At 41.7% G+C, this 14,199-nt stretch overlaps 1 protein-coding gene across 1 annotated transcript in view; it reads left to right on the forward strand.

Annotated features, from left to right (window-relative positions):
- Positions 1 to 14,199, forward strand: part of LOC102127036 (NBPF family member NBPF4) — a 635,890-nt gene that overhangs the window by 29,075 nt on the left and 592,616 nt on the right.

Raw genomic sequence — 14,199 nt, forward strand, 5'->3', positions numbered from 1 at the left:
CCAAAGAATAAATAAATAAAAATAAAAGAATATCAAGCAGCCAAAGAAGCAGGAAAACATGACACATAATGAAGAATCTAATAATCCAGTTGAAATTGCCACACATGTTGGAAATAGAAGAAAAGGACATTAGAACAGTTAGTATAATTGTATTTTAATTAAATGGAGAGGTTGAAGATTTTTTAAATATCAAATTCTACAGATAAAAACTGATTTACAGTCTGAAATGGAAGAAGGCACTGGACTAAACATTGCAGAAGAGAAGATTATTGAACTAGAAGGAATAGAAGTTGAAACTAACATAAATGAAACACACAGTAACAAATGACTTGAAAACTAAAAGGACCATCAGCATAAAAACTTTAAACACCCTAGTATAGGGCTAAATGGAATCCCCGAAGGGCGTGTAGTGGAGAAGAGAGACAAAGATATTTAAAACATACTGGATGAAAGATTTAGAAGCTCCATGGAAACCATAAACTTCAAATATTACAGAAATATGATTATTCTAAGAACAAGAAACATGAAGAAAACTTCACCAAGGAACACCTTAATCAAATCCATCAAAATCAGTGATAAGGAGGAAATCCTAAAAGTAATAAAAGGGGAAAGAACATGTTACATACAGAGCACTAAATATAAGGATGGCATGAGATTTTTCATAGGAAACTTTACAAACAAGAGGTTTGCAATAAAGTACTTAAGAAAAACTGTCACCTACAATTCTACACCTGGCCAAATTATCTTTCAGAAATACACATGAGAAAAAGTATTTTTGAACAGAAAACAAAATGATCTCAATTTGCAGATGGTGTGATCGTATATATAGAAAATCCCAAATAATACATACAAATGCAAACACACACACACACAGACAGACATACACATTACTAGAGTTAATAAGCGAATTCAGCAAACTTTCCGCAAACAATCAGTTGTGATAGCAATGAACAATCTGAGAAGAAAATTGACACAATGATTTCATTTATAATAGCACCTGTAAGAATAATATGCCTGGGAATAAATTTGTTCAAGAAGGTGCAGTACTTGTACACAGACAACTACAGAACATTGCTCGAGGAGATTAAGGAAAACCTAAATCAATGGAAAGACATCTTGTGTTCATGGGTTGGAAGTTGTAACATGGTTAAGATAAAAATACAACTCAAAGCAATCCGCAGATTCAATACAATCCTACCAAAAAAAGTGGCCTTTTTTACAGAAATGCCTAAGAAGAACTTCATATTCCTAAAAAATAGCAAGTGTCCCCCCAAAACGAAAGCAATCTTGAAATGCAAGGAGGAACATTCTCTATTCCAAAGGTCTTTAACTGCTCTCAGCAATACTTGGTAGTCTTCAATATATAGGCTTTCACATCTTTTTTCTTCCTTTGTTTCTAGACACAATCTCACTCTTTCACCCAGGCTGGAGTACAGTGGCACGATCACAGCTCACTGCAGCATGGAATTCTCAGGCCTGTGACATCCTAGGGCCTCATCCACTGAGTACCTGGGACTATAGGCTCACACCACCACACCCGGATAATTTTTCTGATTTTCAGTAGAAATGAGGTCTCACTATGTTGCCTAGGCTAGTTTCAAGCCTCTGAGCTCAAGCGACCCTCCTGCCACAGCCTTCCAAAGTGCTGGCATTTGAGGCCGAGCCTGGCTGGTTTTCACATCTTTTCTATGTAGTTTATGTTTCTTGATGTTATTGTAAATGTTTATTAAAGGAATCTTTTAAAAATTTTGTGTTAAAATTATATATTTAAGGAATTACATGTATATATTTAAGGAATACAACCTGAGGACTACATATACATATACATATACATATACATATACATATACATATACATATACATATACATAATGAGCTAATGCCTACTAGGTGAGGGCCTTGTGAGTAAACCCAAGGTCCCTGGCTCACGAAGCCTTTGTCTAGAAGGATGGAGGGATCAGCAAGGTGGGCACACAGCAGGTTCTGTCTTTGGTGCAGGCACCTGCCCACTCGGGTTTCTGGCAATACTAACCAGGCTTCACGATGGGTGAGGTGAGCTAGGAATGGGAAAGTGGATGACCTCAGATCCAGAGACTGCAGTTGTCACCTGGGGACCTGGCATGTGCGTGGAGGAGTCTCCCACGGATTTGGCCCTGGGTCAATGCCCAAACATGCACAGGGACAGGACTCTCGGCCTCAATGTTTTAGGAGCCCCCGGTCTTCTAAAGAGGGTTTGTGGTGGGGAAGAATGTTCAACAGAACAGTTACGAGTACTCTAGCTTGGCAATAGAGAATACTTCCTTGTGCTACTAAATGGCAATATTTGACAATTATGGATGACACAATTGAGAACAGCTTTCACTCTTTAACAAGCAGTGTCTCTGGAACCCTAGGTTAGTGCTATTAGATGTTGACTGAAAAGTCAGTGGTTTGAGCCCATCCAGTCACATTAATGTTTCTAGCTGACGTGACCTTCCATCTGAAGAGTCTCTTCCTTGGACCAAATAGATCTTAAAGCTTCTCTTCTTCCTGTCTCTTGTTTATTTTCCAAGGTGCCTCTTTGTTGCTTGGGGCAAAAAAAGTCCATTTTTAATCCACACGCAACAAACGTCTACTCAATCTTATCCTGGTTTTTAGGGTTTTGAGTTTGTTTGTTTGTTTGTTTTCTCAGCTTCTCATATTTGGAATACTGTAAATTCCTAACGTGGAGAATGACAGAACCTGAATCACACCTATGGTGAAGCCACAGGCTCTGGGTGAAAAACCTAATCTGCCAGGGTTTGAAGTTAAACACATTAATCTTCTGTGCCTCCATTTCTATTAAATGGGCTAAATCAGAACACTTAGGTTGTCCAATGTTTAAATGAGCAGTGCAGGAAAAGCGTGGAGCCAATGCCTGTCACATAGTAATTGGTCAACACGCGTGAGCTCCTATCAGCGTCAGGGCCTCCAGCATTTCCATCAGGCTTTGATCCTTGAAATTTCCTTCTTGATGTGAATGAATCATTCTTCAAACATCCTCTAACCCATGGCCATGAAATTGCTCCAGTGTGTATTATTACAAATACAACTGCAGGGACCAGACTGACATATGCATCTGTCATGCATTGCTTGTCTATTTCTCTGTAGACACCTGAGGATGGAATTGTCAGACCAAAGTGTTTATACATTTCAGATTTTCTAATTTCTTTCTAAATTACTGTGAAAAGAAGATATAACAAATCATACTTTTAACATTTTATGAGAATTCTTTTTCTCTCCATCTTCTGGCCAAAACTGGGAAGTACTTGCCTACCATTTGCTCTGAACTTACTTTTGCCAACATTTCTGTAGTCATACAGTGGGATCACATTGTATGCATGACATCAAACTCAAATCCTCAAATGAAAAGAAGGATTAACATGATTGTATAAAAATTTATACTCAAAATACAATGAATGCAAATATATATGTGTATATAAATACATATATACACACATACATATATGGAAAAGGAAATTTTTTATTTGGTTACTTTATCAAAGTTATGTATACTTGAAAATTTGTTTAATAAAACAGCAGTCCCCTTGTGTACTCCCAGAGTTTCATCACATGAAGCAGTTATTTATTTCCTTATGTCCAAACAGATATTATAATATTTTTGATTTTCAAGTTTAGGCACTATCTCTCCTTCACATACTTGCTCATCACCACTCCCCACCCAAACATGCCTCTCACTACCTCACCCTCTAACATGTTTGTGTCCTAGTTTGCTGGGTCAATTACTGCATTGTTATAACTTGTACATTTTATTCAGAGTTCAGTCACATTGGATGTACATAGCAGGAATGAAAGGCCAGTATCTTCAGGTTCTCTCTCTCAAGTGGATAAGCTTCAGAGATTTTTGTAATCTTTGGTCACCAGCACCGTCTTTTTCCTATTCCAGGTAAGTACTGGATCTGATGGGCCCAGCTGAGGTCAGGCACTCACTCCTTTGAGGAGGGGAGAGCAGGACATCTTCATGTGTAGTACCAGGAAGACACTGTCCAAAGAGGGACAGGTAGTTCTAAGACAGAAAAGTCAATCTGGGGTACAGGTAGGCAAAACAAGGACACGAAAAAAACGGTGTCTGTTCTGTGAGGGGAGCATGCAGTAGAGGGTGGATTCAGAGTGGGAGGGGAGAGTTTTGAGAGATATGGGCCATGGATATCCCTCTGTGGGCTGGAGCCGCACAGGACTCTTGGGGTCTCTCAGGGGCAGGGAGCTGAGGAAAATCTGCCCTCCCCAACCTCGGAGACTGGTGAGGGGACTGTCCTTGTCACCAGACAGAAATGGGGTCTAGGCCAGGGCAGTTCTGGTGGGAAAGAAAGAACAGGACATCTCCTTAAGGTAAGGTCCTGAGTTCAAGTCTTGCTAGGGAGGGAGGTTACCTTGGGCATTGGCAGCTGAGGATGGTTGGCCAGATGAGGGCACTGAAATCTATGTACTATAAACTTCTAGTTCTAGTAAAGGAATAGCTGCAGTAAAGGGTCTTTAGGAAGAGGAGGTGGAAGACTTGATTTTGGTTGGGGGTCCAAGAAGAATGTCTGCCTTGCTGTGCAGAAGCCTTCAGCATAACCTCCCTGGTCCCCTTGCTCAGTCTCCTGGCCAGACCCCCAGAGTCCCTGCCCTGTGTGCCCTGGAAGTGCACAGTCAGCTCAGCCAAGGCATCTCCAGCCGGGACTCATCCCTGGGCATTTCTGCGGCCTTGGGTGCCCTGGCCTTCTCCAGGCCCTGTCTTGCAGCCAATTGGCCTGCAAGGGAAGGGCGAAAGGAGGCTACTTGACAGTTAACTCTGAGTGGCTGCACAAAGCCCTGACTTAGCTCCTAGTCACTTGCAAACCTATATACCCCCATCTCATCCCCCAAACGATGAAAAGAAACTTTGCCGGGACTCATGCCAAATAGGGTGGGACCGTTCCGTAGAGCCGAGTTCTTAGGACACCAATAAGAGATGGAAACCACCTGCTGGAAGGTGCCACAGTGGGAACCTTGGGGGCAGGGAGCAGTCACTGAACCATCAGGGTGAATCCTGGTTCCTGGCCCCCATACACCCTTTCTCCCCCTCCCTCCTTCTCTCCTCCCTCATATCTGCTCTTTCTCCTCTCTCCCCTGCATCCCTCAGGTACCTTCTATGGGCCCTCACCCCTCCTTTTCAGAGGCTCCAAAGTGAGCCCTCAAAACACTTGGAAACCTTGGACATTTCCAGAACTGGAGAGATTTGGCCACACCATTTTTATGAGCTAGGAAGGTCCACCAGAGCTCTTGCCTAAATTTTTCTGCTGAGAAGAGAACAAAAGAGTTCTTATCTGATCTGGTCCTAAGGCAACTTCTCCTTGGAGCAGAGTCTGGGCAGGAAGAAGGGGGTTGCCCAGGGCCCTGGACTTGCCCCTCCCAGCTGCTCTGCTCCTCTGCCCTTCACTGCGGGAGAGCTGGCCAGGGATCAGGAACCTCTGTTCTCCACAGATGCTGGGATCCCAGGCTCAAATCTAAATAGTGGCTGATTTAGGAGGCTAAGGGAGGCAATTCATTGGAGAGAGGATTTGGGACAAGAGCAGGATCTAGTGTCCGTCCACAGAGACCCCAAGGACAGGAATCCACTGGCAGCTGGTTGGAGGGGATCCCATGAAAACAAAATGAAACGCACACATTCGTACTGGACCCAAGATCAGGAGATTAAAAACTGTGCCGTCCTCAGGGATGAAGGGATTAGGGAATCCTGGAAGTAAAATTTTTCATATGGGTCATTTCTTCCAAAGAGACACAGGGCAGCAGCCCAATGACATGAGTAAAAGAAAACTCAGGGTCTAGGATTGAGGGGAGGCAGCCTTTTTAGTGGAGGAGACCTGTCACCTGGAGGCCCAGGGTCACCCTGAGAAGGGAGGGGTCTTGCTGGGTCGCTGGGTCTGGGACTCCAATTGCACACAGCCAGTGGCCTGGAGGGTCCATGACCACGATTGGGGCAATTTCCCCCATTCCGCTTAGGGAGCAATAGAGAGGAACCTCACTGGAATTATACAGAAAGGTCCCACTGAAATCTGAAGTCTGATTACTGTGTTCAGAGTCCACAGCGCTCACCATTACACCGTGGACCCTCCATAGCTGGAGGTAACTGAGCTCATACTTAGCAGCCATAGTTCTCACGCACCTATGTTAAAGCATTTCTTCTGATCCCTCAAGCAACACTGAGGAAAGTGGACCTGCGAGGGAGGAGTTGTCCTTTTTCTTTCTCTCTGCCCTCTCCATTGATCAACTTTTATCATTTCATTTGCACCTCGGAAAATGAGGCAAAATCCAGTTGGGGCTTAGGGCCAGAGAAGAGCCCTTGAGGCTGCCCTCATGGAAAACATACTCTCTCAGTTTACCAGAGCTTCCTGCACCAAGGGGAAATTTCTGCAAATAGTAGTGTTATATTCTTTTTGCCTTCCCTCTTTTCCCTTTGCCCAGGGAGGCCAGATGATTGTCAGAACAGGTCTTGGGACTTCCTGGGTGCCTTGCCCCCTTCCTTCATGTAATAAATAATGGCTGACACCAAGCAACGGTGATTGGGAGGCAGGGAATCTTTCATTTTCTTCTTCATATACTTCTACGCATTTGTTTGGTTGGTTTTGGCAAGATTTTCTCACCAGAAATCAAGATTTGTCGGATTTAAAATAAAAAGTAATCAGCCATGTTTTACATTTCTATAAAACACTCAAACCAGGCCATACTCCCCTTCTCCCAAAATCACCATATACTGTCAAGATCAGGAGGCAGGGCCCTGACACTTAAGTACGGTGTGTTTTCTCAGAATTGGCCAAGTTGATGCCATTCCAATTTCTCAATATACTACAACCCATTAATTGCAGTTTTTAAAAGTGTACACGTATTTTTACCAAATCCCCAGGGGTTCAGTATAGGTCCTGCTGCTCAGCACACAGAAAGCCAATGATTGAGACATTTAGTACTGCTGAAGAAGAAGGCTTTAATCAGGTGCAGCAGCCAAAGAGATGAGAGATGAGTCTCAAATCTGTCTCCTTGATCTACTAAAGTGAGGGGTTTATGTAGCAGGGAAGAAACATAACTGTGTGTGGGAAAAGAGGAACTGGGGAGGGGTGAGGAATCACTCATGATGAATGAGGGGTTTGGCATCTCATTATTTGGAGGCTGTGATCAGCTGAGTTTCAGGTCTATGATGCTTTTTGAGAGGCATGAGAGGCCTTTCCTGAGGAAAGAACTCAGATAAAACAAATATAAGTTTGTTTTATCAAATGGCTTGACCTCAGGAGTTTGAAACCATCCTGGGCAATATGATGAAACCCTGTCTCTACCAAAAATGCAAAAAAAAAAAAAAAAAAAAAAAAAAAGAGGGTTGCTTCCAAGATAGCCGAATAGGAAGAGCTCCAGTCTACAGCTTCCCCCAAGATCGATGCAGAAAGCAGGTGATTTCTGAATTTCTAACTGAGGTACCTGGTTCATCTCATTGCAACCGGTTGGACAGTGGGTGCAGCCCATGGAGGATGAGCCAAAGCAGGGTGGGGTGTCACCTTACCCGGGAAGCGCAAGGGGTTGGGGGACTTCTTTTATCTAGCCAAGGGAAGCTGTGAGTGACTGTACCTGGAGGAGAAGTACATTCCTGCCCCAGTACTGCGCTTTTTCCACTGTCTTCTCAATCGACAGACCAGGAGAATCCCTCCCATGCCTGGCTTGGCAGGTCCCATGCCCATAGAGCCTTGCCTGCTGCTAGTGCAGCAGTCTGAGATCAACCTGGGACACTGGAGCATGGCAGGAGAGGGGGTTCTGCCACTGCTGAGGCTTGAATAGGCAGTTCTATGGTAACAGTGTAAACAAAGTGGTAGGGAAGCTCAAATTGGGCAGAGCCCACTGCAGCTCAGCAAGGCCTACTGCCTCTCTAAATTCTACCTCTGGGGTCAGGGCATATCTGAATAAAAGGCAGCAGACAGCTTCTGTAGACTTAAACGTTCCTGCCTGACAGCTCTGAAGAAAACAGTGGTTCTCCCAGCATGGCGTTCAAGCTCCAATAATGGACAGACAGCTTCCTCAAGTGGGTCCCTGACCACTGTGTAGCCTAACTGGGAGACACCTCCCAGTAGGGTCCAACAGACACTTCATACAGGCGGGTGCCCCTCTGGGACAAAGCTTCTAGAGGAAGGATCAGGCAGCAATATTTGCTATTCTGCAGCCTCTGCTGGTGATAGCCGGGCAAACAGGGTCTGGAGTGGACCTCCAGCAAATTCCAACAGACCTGCAGCTGAGGGGGGCCTGCCTGTTAGAAGGAAAATTAACAAACAGAAAGAAATAGCATTAACATCAACAAAAAGGACATCCACACCAAAACCCCATCCATAGGTCAACAACATCAAAGACCAAAGTAGTAGATAAAATCACAAAGATACGGAGAAACCAGGGCAGAAATGCTGAAAATTCCAAAAACCAGAACACCTCTTCTCCTCCAAAGGAACACAACTCCTCACCATCAAGGGAACAAAACTGGATGGAGAATTACTTTGATGAGGTGACAGAAGTAGGCTTCAAAAGGTCGGTAATAAAAAACTTCTCCGGGCTAAAGGAGCATGATCTAACCCATCGCAAGGAAGCTGAAAACCTTGGAAAAAGGTTAGATGAATGGCTAACCAGAATAAAGTGTTGAGAAGAGCTTAAATGACCTAAAGGAGCTGAAAACCACAGTATGAGAACCTCGTGAAGCATACATAGGTTTCAATAGCTGATTCGATCAAGCGGAATAAAGGATATCAGTGATTGAAGATCAAATTAATGAAATAAACTGAGAAGACAAGATTAGAGAAAAAAGAGTAAAAAGAAATGAGCAAAGCCTCCAATAAATATGGGACTATGTGAAAAGACCAAATCTACATTTGGTTGGTATACCTGAAAGTGACAGGGAGAATGGAACCAAGTTAGAAAACACTCTACAGGATATTATCCAGGAGAACTTCCCCAACCTAGCAAAGCAGGCCAACATTCAAATTCAGGAAATACAGAGACCATCACAAAGATACTCATTGAGAAGAGCAACCCCAAGACACATAATTGTCAGATTCACTAAGGTTGAAATGAAGGAAAAAATGTTAAGCACAGCCAGAGAGAAAGTTAGGGTTACCCACAAAGGGAAGCCTATCAGACTAACAGCGGATCTCTCAGCAGAAACCCTACAAGCCAGAAGAGAGTGGGGACCAATATTCAACATTCTTAAAGAAAAGAATTTTCAACCCAGAATTTAATATCCAGCCAAACGAAGCTTCATAAGTGAAGGAGAAATAAAATCCTTTACAGACAAGCAAATGCTCAGAGATTTTGCCACCATCAGGCCTGCCTAACAAGAGCTCCTGAAGGAAGCACTAAACATGGAAAGGAACAACCAGTACCAGCCACTGCAAAAACATGCCAAATTGTAAAGACCATCTACGCTAAGAAGAAACTGCATCAATTAATGGTTGAAATAACCAGCTAGTATCACAATGACAGGATCAAATTCACACATAACAATATTAACCTGAAATGTAAATGGGATAAATGCCCCAATTAAAAAACACAGACTGGCAAACTGGATAAAGAGTCAAGACCCATCAGTGCGCTGTATTCAGGAGACCCATCTCACGTGCAGAGACACACATAGGCTCAAAATAAAGGGATGGAGGAAGATCTAACAAGCAAATGAAAAGCAAAAAATGGCAGGGGTTGCAATTCCGGTCTCTGATAAAATAGACTTTAAGCCAACAAAGATCAAAAGAGACAAGGCCATTACATAATGGTAAAGGGATCAATTCAACAAGAAGAGCTAACTATCCTAAATATATATACACCCAATACAGGAGCATCCAGATTCATAAAGCAAGTTCTTAGAGATCTAAAAAGAGATGTAGACTCCCACACAATAATAATGGGAGACTTCAATACCCCACTGTCAATATTAGATCAATAAGACAGAAAATTAACAAGGATATTCAGGAATTGAACTCAGCTCTGCACCAAGCTGACCTAATAGACATCTACAGAACTCTCTACCCCAAATCAACAGAATATACACTCTTCTCAACACCACATCACACTTATTCTAAAATTGACCACATATTTGGAAGTAAAACACTCCTCAGCAAATGTAAAAGAACTGAAATCACAACAAACTGTCTGTCAGACCACAGTGCAATTAAATTAGAACTCAGGATTAAGAAACTCACTCAAAACCACACAACTACATGGAATTAGCCTGCTCCTGAATGACTACTGGGTAAATAACGAAATGAAGGCAGAAATAAAGATGTTCTTTAGAACCAATGAGAACAAAGACACAACATACCAGAATCTCTGGGACACATTTAAAGCAGTGTGTAGAGGGAAATTTATAGCACTAAATGCCCACAAGAGAAAGCAGGAAAGATCTAAAATTGACACCCTAACATCACAATGAAAAGAACTAGAGAAGCAAGAGGAAACAAATTCAAAAGCTAGCAGAAGACAAGAAGTAATGAAGATCAGAGCAGAACTGAAGGAGATAGAGACACAAAAACCCCTTTAAAAAAATCAATGAACCCCCAGGAGCTGGTCTTTTGAAAAAAATCAACAAAATAGACCACTAGCAAGACTCATAAAGAGGAAAAGAGAGAAGAATCAAATAGATGCAATAAAAAATGAAAAAGGGGACATCACTACTGATCCCACAGAAATACAACTACCATCAGAGAATACTATAACACCTCTACGCAAATAAACTAGAAAATCTAGAAGAAATGGATAAATTCCTGGATACATACAGCCTCCCAAGACTAAACCAGGAAGAACTCAAATCCGGGAATAGACCAATAACGGGTTCTGAAATTGAAGCAATAATAGCCTACCAACCAAAAAAATTCCAGGACCAGACAGATTCACAGCCAAATTCTACCAGAGGTACAAAGAGGAGCTGGTACCATTCCTTCTGAAACTATTCCAATCAATGGAAAAAGAGGGAATCTTCCCTAACTCATTTTAAGAGGCCAGCATCATCCTGATACCAAAGCCTGGCAGAGATAAAACAAAAAAAGATAATTTTAGGCCAATATCCCTGAGGAACATCGATGCAAAAATCCTCAATAAAATACTGGCAAACCAAATCCAGCAGCACATAAAGAAGCTTATCCACCGTGATCAAGTGGGCTTCATCCCTGGGATGCAAGGCTGGTTCAACATACACAAATCAATAAATGTAATCCATCACATAAACAGAACCAATGACAAAAACCACATGATTATCTCAATAGATGCAGAAAAGGCCTTCGACAAAATTCAACAGCCTTTCATGCTAAAAACTCTCAATAAACTAGGTATTGATTGAATGTATCTCAAAATAATAAGTGCTATTTATGACAAACCCACAGCCAATATCATACTGAATGGGCAAAACCTGGAAGCATTCCTTCTGAAAACTGGCATAAGACAGTGACGCCCTCTCTCACCACTCCTATTCAATATAGTGTTGGACGTTCTGGCCAAGGCAATCAGGCAAGAGAAAGAAATAAAGAGTATTCAATTAGGAAATGAGGAAGTCAAATTGTCCCTGTTTGCAGATGACATGATTGTATATTTAGAAAACCCATTGTCTCAGCCCAAAATCTCCTTAAGCTGATAAGCAACTTCAGCAAAATCTCAGGATACAAAATCAATGTGCAAAAATTACAAGCATTCCTATACACCAAGAACAGACAAACAGAGAGCCAAATCATGAGTGAACTCCCATTCACAATTACTACAAAGAGAATAAAATATCTAGGAATCCAACTTACAAAGGATGTGAAGGACCTCTTCAAGGAGAACTACAAACCACCGCTCAATAAAATAAAAGAGGACACAAACAAATGGAAGAACATTCCATGCTCATGGATAAGAAGAATCAATATTGTGAAAATGGCCATACTACCCAAGGTAATTTATAGATTCAATGGTATCCCCATCAAGCTACCACTGACTTTCTTCACATAATTGGAAAAAACTACTTTAAACTTCATATGGAACCAAAAAAGATCCCGCATAACCAAGACAATCCTAAACAAAAGAAAAAAAGCTGGAGGCATCATGCTACCTGACTTCAAACTATACTAGAAGGCTACAGTAACCAAAACAGCATGGTACTCATACCAAAACACAGATATAGACCAATGAACAGAACAGAGGCCTCAGAAATAACACCACACATCTACAACCATCTGATCTTTGACAAACCTGACAAAAACAACCAATAGGGAAAGCATTCCCTATTTAATAAATGGTCCTGGGAAAATTGGCTCACTATATGTAGAAAGCTGAAACTGGATCCATTCCTTACATCTTACACAAAAATTAACTCAAGATGGATTAAAGACTTAAATATAAGACATAACACCATAAAAGCCCTAGAAAAAAACCTAGGCAATACCATTCAGGACATAGGCATGGGAAAAGACTTCATGATTAAAACACCAAAAGCAATGGCAACAAAAGCCAAAATACACAAATGGGATCTAATTAAACTAAAGAGCTTCTGCACAGCAAAAGCAACTATCATCAGAGTGAACAGGCAAACTACAGAATGGGAGAAAATTTTTGCAATCTGTCCATCTGACAAAGGGCTAATATCCAGAATCATAAAGAACTTCAACAAATTTACAAGAAAAAACAACCCCATCAAAAAGTGGGCAAAGGATATGAACAGACACTTCTCAAAAGAAGACATTTATGCAGCTAACAGACATATGAAAACATGCTCATCATCACTGGTCATCAGAGAAATGCAAATCAAAACCACAATGAGATACCACTCACGCCAGTTAGAATGATGATCATTAAAAAGTCAGCAAACAACAGATGCTGGAGATGATGTGGAGAAATAGGAACACTTTTACGCTGTTGATGGGAGAATAAATGAGTTCAACCATTGTGGAAGACAGTGTGGCAATTCCTCAAGGATCCAGAACTAGAAATATCATTTGACCCAGCAATCTCATTACTGGGTATATGCCCAAAGGATTATAAATCATGCTACTATAAAGACACATGCACACCTATGTTTATTGCGGCACTATTCACAATAGCAAAGACTTGGAACTAACCCAAATGTCCATCAATAATAGACTAGATAAAGAAAATGTGGCACATACACACCAAGGAATACTATGCAGTCATAAAAAAGGATGAGTTCATGTCCTTTGCAGCGACATGGATAAAGCTAGAAACCATGATTCTCAGCAAAATATCACAAGGACAGAAAACCAAACTCCGTATGTTCTCACTCTTAAGTGAGAGTTGACCAATGAGAACACATGGACACCGAGAGGGGAACATTACACACCAGGGCCTGTTGTGGGGCTGGGGGCTAAGGGAGGGATAGCGTTAGGAGAAATACCTAATGTAAATGATGAGTTGATGGGTCCAGCAAAACAACATGGCACATGTATACCTGTCTAACAAAATTGCAGGTTATACACATATACCCTAGAACTTAAAAGTACTAAAAAAAAAAAAAAAAAAAAAAAATTATTTCTTTGAATAAGCGTTCTACTCTTTGCTCCTCCTCAACCCCCTCTTTGAGCCAATGAATCTTTGATTTTCTCTTTTGAGGCCCTCTTCTAGATCTCTTAAGCATTCTGTGTTCCTTCTCATTCTTCTTTTCTTTTTTCTCCTCTGACTGTATTTTCAAATAGCTTTTTTGCATGCTCATTATGCTTGATCAATTCTACTGAGACCCGCTAATGCATTTTCCAGCTCCAGGATATGATTTTTTTCTCTTACTTCAGTAATCTTGTTAAATTTCTGATATATTTCTGAATTGTTTCTCTGTGTTTTCTTGAAGTTCATTGAGCTTTCTCAAAATAGCTATTCTGAATTCCCTGAGAGGTTACACATCTCCGTCTCTCCAGGGTTGGTCACTGGGTGCCTTACTTGCTCCATTTGTTGAGGTCATATTGACTTCAATGTTATTGATACTGTCAATGTTTGTCAATATCTGGGCATTCAAGGATGAGGTATTTATTTCAGCCTTTGCAGTCAGGTCTTGTTTGTACCAGCCCTTCAGAGGACCTTCCAAGAATTCAAAGTGGGCTGAGTTCCCTAAGCCAGTGATCACTGCAGCCATGTTTGTACTACAGGGCACCCTAGGCCCAGGTACATTGCAATTCTTACAGATTCCTAGGTCCCCAGCCCTGTAGACTT

The sequence above is a fragment of the Macaca fascicularis genome, chromosome 1, assembly GCF_037993035.2.
Source record: "Macaca fascicularis isolate 582-1 chromosome 1, T2T-MFA8v1.1".
Classification (NCBI taxonomy): Eukaryota; Metazoa; Chordata; class Mammalia; order Primates; family Cercopithecidae; genus Macaca; species Macaca fascicularis.